The sequence below is a fragment of the Muntiacus reevesi genome, chromosome 4, assembly GCF_963930625.1.
Source record: "Muntiacus reevesi chromosome 4, mMunRee1.1, whole genome shotgun sequence".
NCBI lineage: Eukaryota > Metazoa > Chordata > Mammalia > Artiodactyla > Cervidae > Muntiacus > Muntiacus reevesi.
Genome location: NC_089252.1, coordinates 166215066 through 166223473, shown reverse-complemented (window position 1 = coordinate 166223473; position 8408 = coordinate 166215066). Strand labels below are relative to the sequence as shown.

At 36.3% G+C, this 8408-nt stretch overlaps 1 protein-coding gene across 1 annotated transcript in view; it reads right to left on the bottom strand.

Annotated features, from left to right (window-relative positions):
* The window catches only part of TAFA2 (TAFA chemokine like family member 2), a 522785-nt gene that overhangs the window by 18854 nt on the left and 495523 nt on the right, over nucleotides 1–8408 (bottom strand). The gene's annotated exons all lie outside the window — the stretch shown is intronic.

Here is an 8408-nt window from a genome sequence, read left to right as displayed (position 1 = left end):
TCAACAAGCAAAGGCTTCCCCAGCTATAACCTTTGCCAATACTTGATAAAGATGGTGTTAGCCCATAGTCACCCATCTGATTCCTAGAGCACTTTAAGAAAGGGAGAATCTTAAATAACTTTGTTGAAATAAATGTCTGTGGTGGACCTCTTGTTTTGCATCTGAAACTTACTAAAAGTTGGTTTATTTCTGAGATACAAAGCAGAAAAAGTAACCTTTCTCAGCTCTTTCACTTAATTCAAAATGCAGACAATGTAATTTTTGAAATGTGGAACCGAGAATAAAAAGAAAAGCTACTACTTCTAAAAAGAAAAATAAGAAACAAAAACATGTCTAGCTACTCCAGATTATTCTTGTTATTTTCCACTGTTATAAAATATGAACTCTAATTACATAATAAGCCATCAAGTGTAAATGTATTTCTGGCTCTTTGATAATATGATTGTCCTTTCAATGCTATGCATCTCCTATGCAAAGCCCACTTTATTTTCAAAGGTTATATTAGAGTGAGGATAAATTATAAAGAAGGTATATTATGGACATAGATCTAACACAGTTTATTTCCTAAGATCAAAAACTTATGTGTAACATATTTTGTTTGAAGTATACTGAGGTTAAAAAATCACTTAAGTTTTATTTGTTATTCCATAAATAGGAATTATTGGCCTCTGCTAATTGCTGAATATCTATAAACACTTCCAGGATCAGCTTCTACTTGATGTTTTTGTGATTTAGTGAGAGCATTAATGTTGTATTAGCAATAGCAGAATGGGCGAGGGGAGCTCCACACTCAATAAAACAGTCCTTTGCTGCTGCATGGACTAATCTCATCTCACACTGCTACAGGCAAACAACTGCAACAAATTTAAATGAAAAAAAGAAAGAAGAAACCCCCCATACCCAGCATGTAAACCACAACATCACATTCCTCCCTTTCAAGTTAACAATTTAACCATAAATGGTTACTTGCTGTGAGTCCTCCTTGAATGTATCTGTGAATATAAAAGTATCAGTGAAGTTAATGTCAACAACTGCAACAGGCAGGGTTGGGGGGGGAATGTCACCTTTACTTTGTAACTTCAAGAAATCCTCAAAAGAAGTTGCTGAAAAGCCACCAAAGGAGAAACTTTTTCAGTTCCTGCAGCATAAACCTGGGAAAGATACCTTTACAATTGATTAATACAGAAGTTCCCACTAGGCTTATCTATCTTATCTATAGTAGGTACCTGGAAAGGCCCAGAGCCTGTGACTGTTACAGGCACTGGAATCCACTTACTCCATCTCTGTGGTTCAGGATGAATTTTTGTAGCTAATCCAAAGGGGAGGGAATGAGTACAGACAGACCAACTTTAAGGAACCCTAACTTCAAGGAACTTGTGTTTTTTCTTTAAAATCTTTGTTTAATTGTGCATGGAGGTGGTAAAAGAAATCTTGAGAAATCTCTGTGTCAGTATTTATTTAACAAGACTGACTCCTGTGGAATAGTAATGCTTATGTCTGAGTTATGAGAAAACCAGTCCACTTTTTGAGCCCATTAGTAACTTGCTCGATTCACATATTTCACTTAACAAGGCCATATCGTCCTTGCACTCGGCCAAGAGCTATTCTAAGTGCTTTACAAATATTAACCCATTTAATGCAAATAAGGAAACGATATGGTAAGGGAATTGTTGCCCCAATCCCACAGATGTGGAGCACAGATGTAAAGCAATTTGCTCAAGGCCATCAACTACTGAGTTGCAGAAGAGATGTGAACCCAAGTAATCTAACTTCTAGACAGCTGGTGTCTAGATCATTACACCTTTGTTGAAGAGATTCTCAATGGAACACAGCAACCCTTTCTCACTGCAGCAAATGAGATCCCTTGTGAAAAAACAGACAGACAGACAGAAACTCCTGACAATGTATCCACTGAGAGTGGTTAAAGCAAAGCTAATAGAATTCTGGGATCCTTCCTAGAGTTTTCAGCAATTAGTGATTTTTTTTTTTTAATGTAAAAGTCCTACTAAATTAAACATAGACTATTTACTACCCTCCCAAAAAACAAAGCTTCTTTGGTTACATGTTATGCTAAGCAGTTAGGCATAGAGCTCCACAGTGTTTTTATGATTCTACTTCTTAGCTCTGTTGTATGTTGTATAACTAAGGAGTGAGATTATTTTTTTGGTGTTGTTAACAGTTGTTTATTTTTCTTATCAAAAATCACATACCTTAGACATAGATAATTTAAGATTACAACTTTTTAAATTACTTGTCTGCTTTACATATCTTATTAGAAGATTGCCCTTTCCAAGGTATCTTGTATCTGATAGTCATAACAAGAAGAATGTAGCCTAAAGAGATCAGAAAATACATGTCAAAACTTTCACTGTAGATAGGAAAATATGTAATTAGAAGAGACCTCTCCATTCAGCAGAAACATTGCGACTATATTTGTCTTTGGATATCCAGTTCCTAATACAATGACTGGCACGGAATATATGTTCAACAAGTGCTTAGTAAATAATGATTCAGATTTGATTTTGTTTTGCTATATCAATTGACAGAAACTATATACAGGGTAAAAAATTCTCCATATTTACAGAGTGCCAAACTACACATATGAAAAACAACCTCTAGGCATATATAAAGATATCACTTCTTTTTATATTGGTGATATATATATATGTGCATATATATAATGTTAATTTTAGTTGTCCTTTCAAAGAACCATCTCTTAATCTCATTTATCTTTTATATTATATTTTAGTCTCTCTTTCATGTATTCCTCTCATCCTTGTGAGTTCCCTCCTTCTACTATGTTTGGGCTTAGGTTGTTGTTCTTCTCCGAGGTGCATAGGGGGTAAAGATAGGTTGTTAGAGATTTTTCTTGTTCCTTAGGTTTTTATTTTGTGGTTCCTATGAGGCTTACATATAACAACTTACATTTATAACTCTCTATTTGAGGTTGATAATAATTTAAGCACAAATAATCTAAAGCTCTACAGTTTTATTCCCCATACAATTTTATCTTTTTGATGTTATGTTTTACATCCTTCTATCTTATGTATCCCTTAACAAATTGTTATAGTTATTTTTACAAAACATTTTTATCTTTCCTTCTTCATAATAGCTTTCTAAGTAATTCATTACCTTCTCTACATATTTACCTTTACTGGTGAGAATTATACTTTTTATGTGTTTCCTTGTTGCTAATTACTGCTCTTCCTTTTTAATTTAAAGGGGTCACTTTAACATTTTTTTGTGAAGCCAATTTAATAACAAACTTGATTAGTTCTTGCTTGTCTGGAAAACTCATTCATCCCTTCAATTCTGAATGGCAACTTTGCCAGGTAGAGTATTCTTAGATGGTAGTTTTTCTCTTTCAGTACTTTGAATATTTTATTCCATCTCCTTCTTAACTGCAATTTTTCAGCTGAGAAAACTACTGATAGTCTTGTGGGAGCTTCTTTACATAACAGATGGTTTTTCTCTTGCTGTTTTTAAGATTCTCTCCTTGTCTTTAATTTTGACATTTTCAGTTCAGTTCAGTCACTCAGTCATGTTTGACTCTTTGTGATCCCATGAACCGCAGCACGCCAGGCCTCCCTGTCCATCACCAACTCCCGGAGTCCACCCAAACTCATGTTCATTTAGTTGGTCATGCCATCCAACCATCTTATCCTCTGTCATCCCCTTCTCCTCCTGCCGTCAATCTTTCCCAACTTCAGGGTCTTTTCAAATGAGTCAGCTCTTTGCATCAGGTGGCCAAAGTATTGGAGTTTCAGCTTCAGCATCAGTCCTTCCAATGAATATTCAGGGCTGATCTCGTTTAGGATATACTAGTAGGATCTCCTTGCAGTCCAAGGGACTCTCAAGAGTCTTCTCCAACACCACAGTTCAAAAGCATCAATTCTTCAGCACTCAGCTCTCCTTACAGTCCAACTCTCACATCCACACATGACCACTGGAAAAACCATAGTTTTGACTAGATGGACCTTTGCTGGCAAAATATATCTGCTTTTTGTATGCTGTCTAGGTTGGTCATAACTTTTCTTCCAAGGAGTAAGCGTCTTTTAATTTCATGGCTGCAATCACCATCTGCAGTGATTTTGGAGCCCAAAAAAATAAAGTCAGCCATGGTTTCCCCATCTATTTGCCACAAAGTGATGGGACCAGATGATCTTAGTTTTCTGAATATTGAGCTTTACGCCAACTTTTTCACTCTCCTCTTTCACTGTCATCAAGAGGCTCTTTAGTTCTTCACTTTCTGCCAGAAAGGTGATGTCATCTGCATATCTGAGGTTATTGATATTTCTCCCAGCAATCTTGATTCCAGTTTGTGCTTCATCCAGCCCAGTGTTTCTCATGATGTATGAATATAGATTGGGTTCTTTGGTTTTTATCTCATTAGGAACTCTCTGGGCTTCCTGAACATGGATGTCCTTCTCCAAGTTAGGCAGGTTTTCAGCCATTATTTTTTCAAATCAGCTTTCTGCCTCTTTTTTTTTTTCTCTTTCCTCCTTCTTGGATTCCATAATGCCAATGTTAGTCTGTTTGATATTGTCCCTTAAGTCCCTTAAGCTAATCTTGACTATTTTTGTCATTCTTTTTTACTGCTCTGATAGGGTATGCCCACTGTTCTGTTTTCAAGTTCATTGGTCTTTTTTTTGCCTCCTCTAGTCTGCTGTTGAACCTATGTAGTGTAAATATCTTTAACATCAGTTATTCTCAACTTTGGATTCCCTGATAGCTCAGGAGTCATGGGTTTTGATCCCTGGGTTGGGAAAATCCCCTGGAGAAGGAAATGACCTCCCACTCCAGTATTCTTCTTGCCTGGGAAATCCCATGGACAGGGGAGCCTGGCAAGCTACAGTCCAAAGGGTCACAAAGAGTTGGACGCTACTGAGCAACTAAGCACATATTATAAACTTTAGTCCTGTGGCTTCTATTTGGTACTTTTTATATCTCCTTCATAATGGAGGTTTTCCCTGTGTTCATTTATTCCTCTCCCAAGTACAGTGACCATGCTTAAATACTATTACTTTGAATTATTTACCAGGTAAATTACTTCTCTCCATTTCACTAAGGTGTTTTGACTGATAAGACAGAGGAGTTCAGTCTTTTGTTCCATTTAGGACTTCAGCTGACAGCATGAGGCCCACCCACACAATGAAGGGTAATCTGCTTTACTCAAGTCCACCAATTAAATTTAAATCTCTCCTAAAAACAGCCTCCTAGAAGCCTTTAGGAATGACCATCTGATTTGAGTTCCTCTAGTAACTGTCCCTAGTCTTAGAAACTATGGAATGGAATATTCCAGAGATAAGAAATGTAAATTCAAATGAGTTACTTATAGCTAGATTCAGATGCATTAGGTATTAAATTATTACCCCTAAAATTGATCTTTTAGATACTATAGTATGTTCTCCTTTAAACTGTGAAATCAGTTTTCCAGTAATTTCTAAAAATGAGAATGTACCAATGTTTTGTATCATGGCATTTTCAATTCCATAAACATGCTGTCCCCATTGAAAATAAGGTAAAACAGTTTTGAGCCCTGTGACTTCATGCAAAAGGTAGCTTAACCCATTTAAGATGGCTGTCACCTGGGGGTGAGGGTGATCTTGGAATTACTAGTGCTGATTAAATCTGATTTTCTCTTCCCTCAAACACATACAGATGCACACACACACACCTCCATAGAAACATCCCCAAAAATGTTTGACTGAATATATGGGCACTATGGCCCAGACAAGTGTACATATAAGATTAACCATATACCAACTAATACCTTGCCCTTGACTTTCTGACTTTCTGAACACACAGCTCCTATACTTTACTGCCTTGTAATAATCAAGATCATGTGATGACCGAGGAACAGTTGCAATATGTCTTGAACTTGTTTCTAGTGGAACTTGAAAGGGACTCTCTCAATGTGACCATTCTACTTGTGAAGCCTAGAAAATTGTAGCTGTCATTTGCCTTTCATGATGGGTTTGCCGAGCTCTGAAGACTGAAGTGCTTAGGGGTGCCACCCCTGCACAGTCAAAAATCTGCACATACACAATTCCATATCCATAGATTCAACCAACCGTGGATCGTGTAGTATTACTGAAAAACATCGATATATGAGTGGATCTATGCAGTTCAAATCCCTGATGTTCAAGGGTGAACTGAACTTCTACCATAGATATTTTTAATGTACTGATAATGAACACTTTTCTTTCATGTTACAATATCTTTGATATAATGTACAGTGATGAGATATAGTTTCACTGAATAGGGTCTCCTTAGACCATTACATAGGTGAAAGGTGAATTTGTCAAAAGTCACCATCAACCATAAGGTTTATTCATAAGGGACCTTCCTTACAGCTCATACAAGAAATCATCAAGATTATAATGTGGAGACAGACAGTTCACATCTATATTATACAGGCAGGGGTGCTCTCAACAAGTTGATTTCATTGCTGAAATTTAATCTCAAACAATGGTTGGCTGTCTGGCAGACATTTGCCTTCTGTAATCTTGTAAATCGATCACATGTGGTGACTGAAGTTGGAGGCTGAGATTGCTAATCAGGATAACTGTTTAAGTTTATCTGTCAGCCAACGTGTCTGTTGAGAATATTCCATTTTATTTCAAGGTAGAATAAAAGCATCTCAGTTATGAATCCTAGAAACAGGCTGACCAAATCAACTCTCTACATGATTACTCAAACAGTCCTTTCTAGAATAGGGTGTTTTAAAGTTGCAAAACAGATTGCATTCGATTATCTGCAAATATCCTTTGGAAATGAATTAACACTGCCTGGGGTTACTTTGTCTCTCTCTCTCTCTCTCTCTCTCTTACTTCTCGTATTCTTTTAATAGGGCTAGAAAGAGAATAGGAGAGGCAAGGTAAAGGTAAAATATATTTGCCACCAGAAGAGAATAAGCAATAAAAGGTAAAGGTAAAATAGCCAACAGTAAACAGAACCTCAGCAGAACAGCCCTTTATTGACTTCAGGCTAATCCCATCATAAATCATAGGAAGCCAACATCACAACTTAATAGGAGAAAAGTTCAATAATACTGAACCACAGCAGCAAGAGGTACATTCAGGAGCTAAATAATTCTTGTCTATAATAAGTTCAATACTAAGCATTATATAAATGGAATTCCCTAACGTTGTATAAACTATAAAGATTTTGGCTTCTTTGCTTTGAGTTTTATATCTTAGGTGACGTTTCAACTGAATGGTTGGTTTTGCTGTTAGTAATATGTTACAGATCTTTAAATTTTTCTATAAGCTTGAAGCATTAATAGATATGTACAGTGTTATGAGGCCCCAATATTCTTCTTTTCAGGTGGAAATTTTAATTATTTTCAGTTTAATTACAGCTATTACTATGGTCCCATATACAAATCTTTCTCCTTCCCCTCTCTCATATTTTAAAACTAGCAGAAAAATTTTAAGTGATTTAAAAGTCTAATCCAGAAAGTACTCAGTGTTGTCTCTACAAATAGTTCATCAAGAGGAAAGAATCTAGTCGCAAAACCATCCTAATGGATTTTTATTTTCTTACAGTAGTAGAATACCATATGCAAAGGTAGAAAACAATGAAATCAAATCTTGACATCACAGAACATATATTTTCATTGTGCTTACTCACTATCTATTAAGGAGACAAATTATTTAGTAATTTGCCTTTGAATGGTCTAAAAGCCTGTTGTCCATGTGTTTTAGGAAGGTTATAGGCCAGCAACGTTAAACTGCCCATGCGCTCCAGCGGCATCTACAAACCTCTGTCCTACCACTTCTGTACATGAAAGTGATTTATTGACTTTCTCTCCAATTGACCATGAACTCTTGGACAGCAAAGGTTCATGATTTTTTAAAAATTTGAATCCCCAAAGCCTAACACAATATCAGGTTCCGTGCCACATAACAGACCTACAATTGATTCATACAGACTGAATGAACAAACTAATGGATAGGCTTCCCTTAAATAGAGTCAGTTAGCTCTGCTAAAGGGAGTCATACTTTTATTTTAAAAAGGTTTCTAACACTCCATTCTGTTTTAAATAGATGCACATTCTGCAGTGTTTACAATGTGTCATCAATGACACCATCCAAGTAGGAGGCTGGTATTAGGATTATGATAGTAAGTAATATTCAGCTGACAGATCATGAACTTCCAGTATTTCTTTCAAATATCACACCCAGAAAGAAACTTAAAGACCACATAATCTGTCTGTAGGTTCTGTGTCCTTGTTGGATCAACTGATGATCTTGTCTCTCTGGAACTGTCTCATTCTGATTTCTCTTGGAATCTTGTCTCTCTTGGTTTTCTGAGCTCTCTGTCTACACTTCGTGTTCCTTAGCAAGTACCTTATACATTACCAGCTAAAATGTCATTGATGCTCTTCCCTTTCAACATATTCC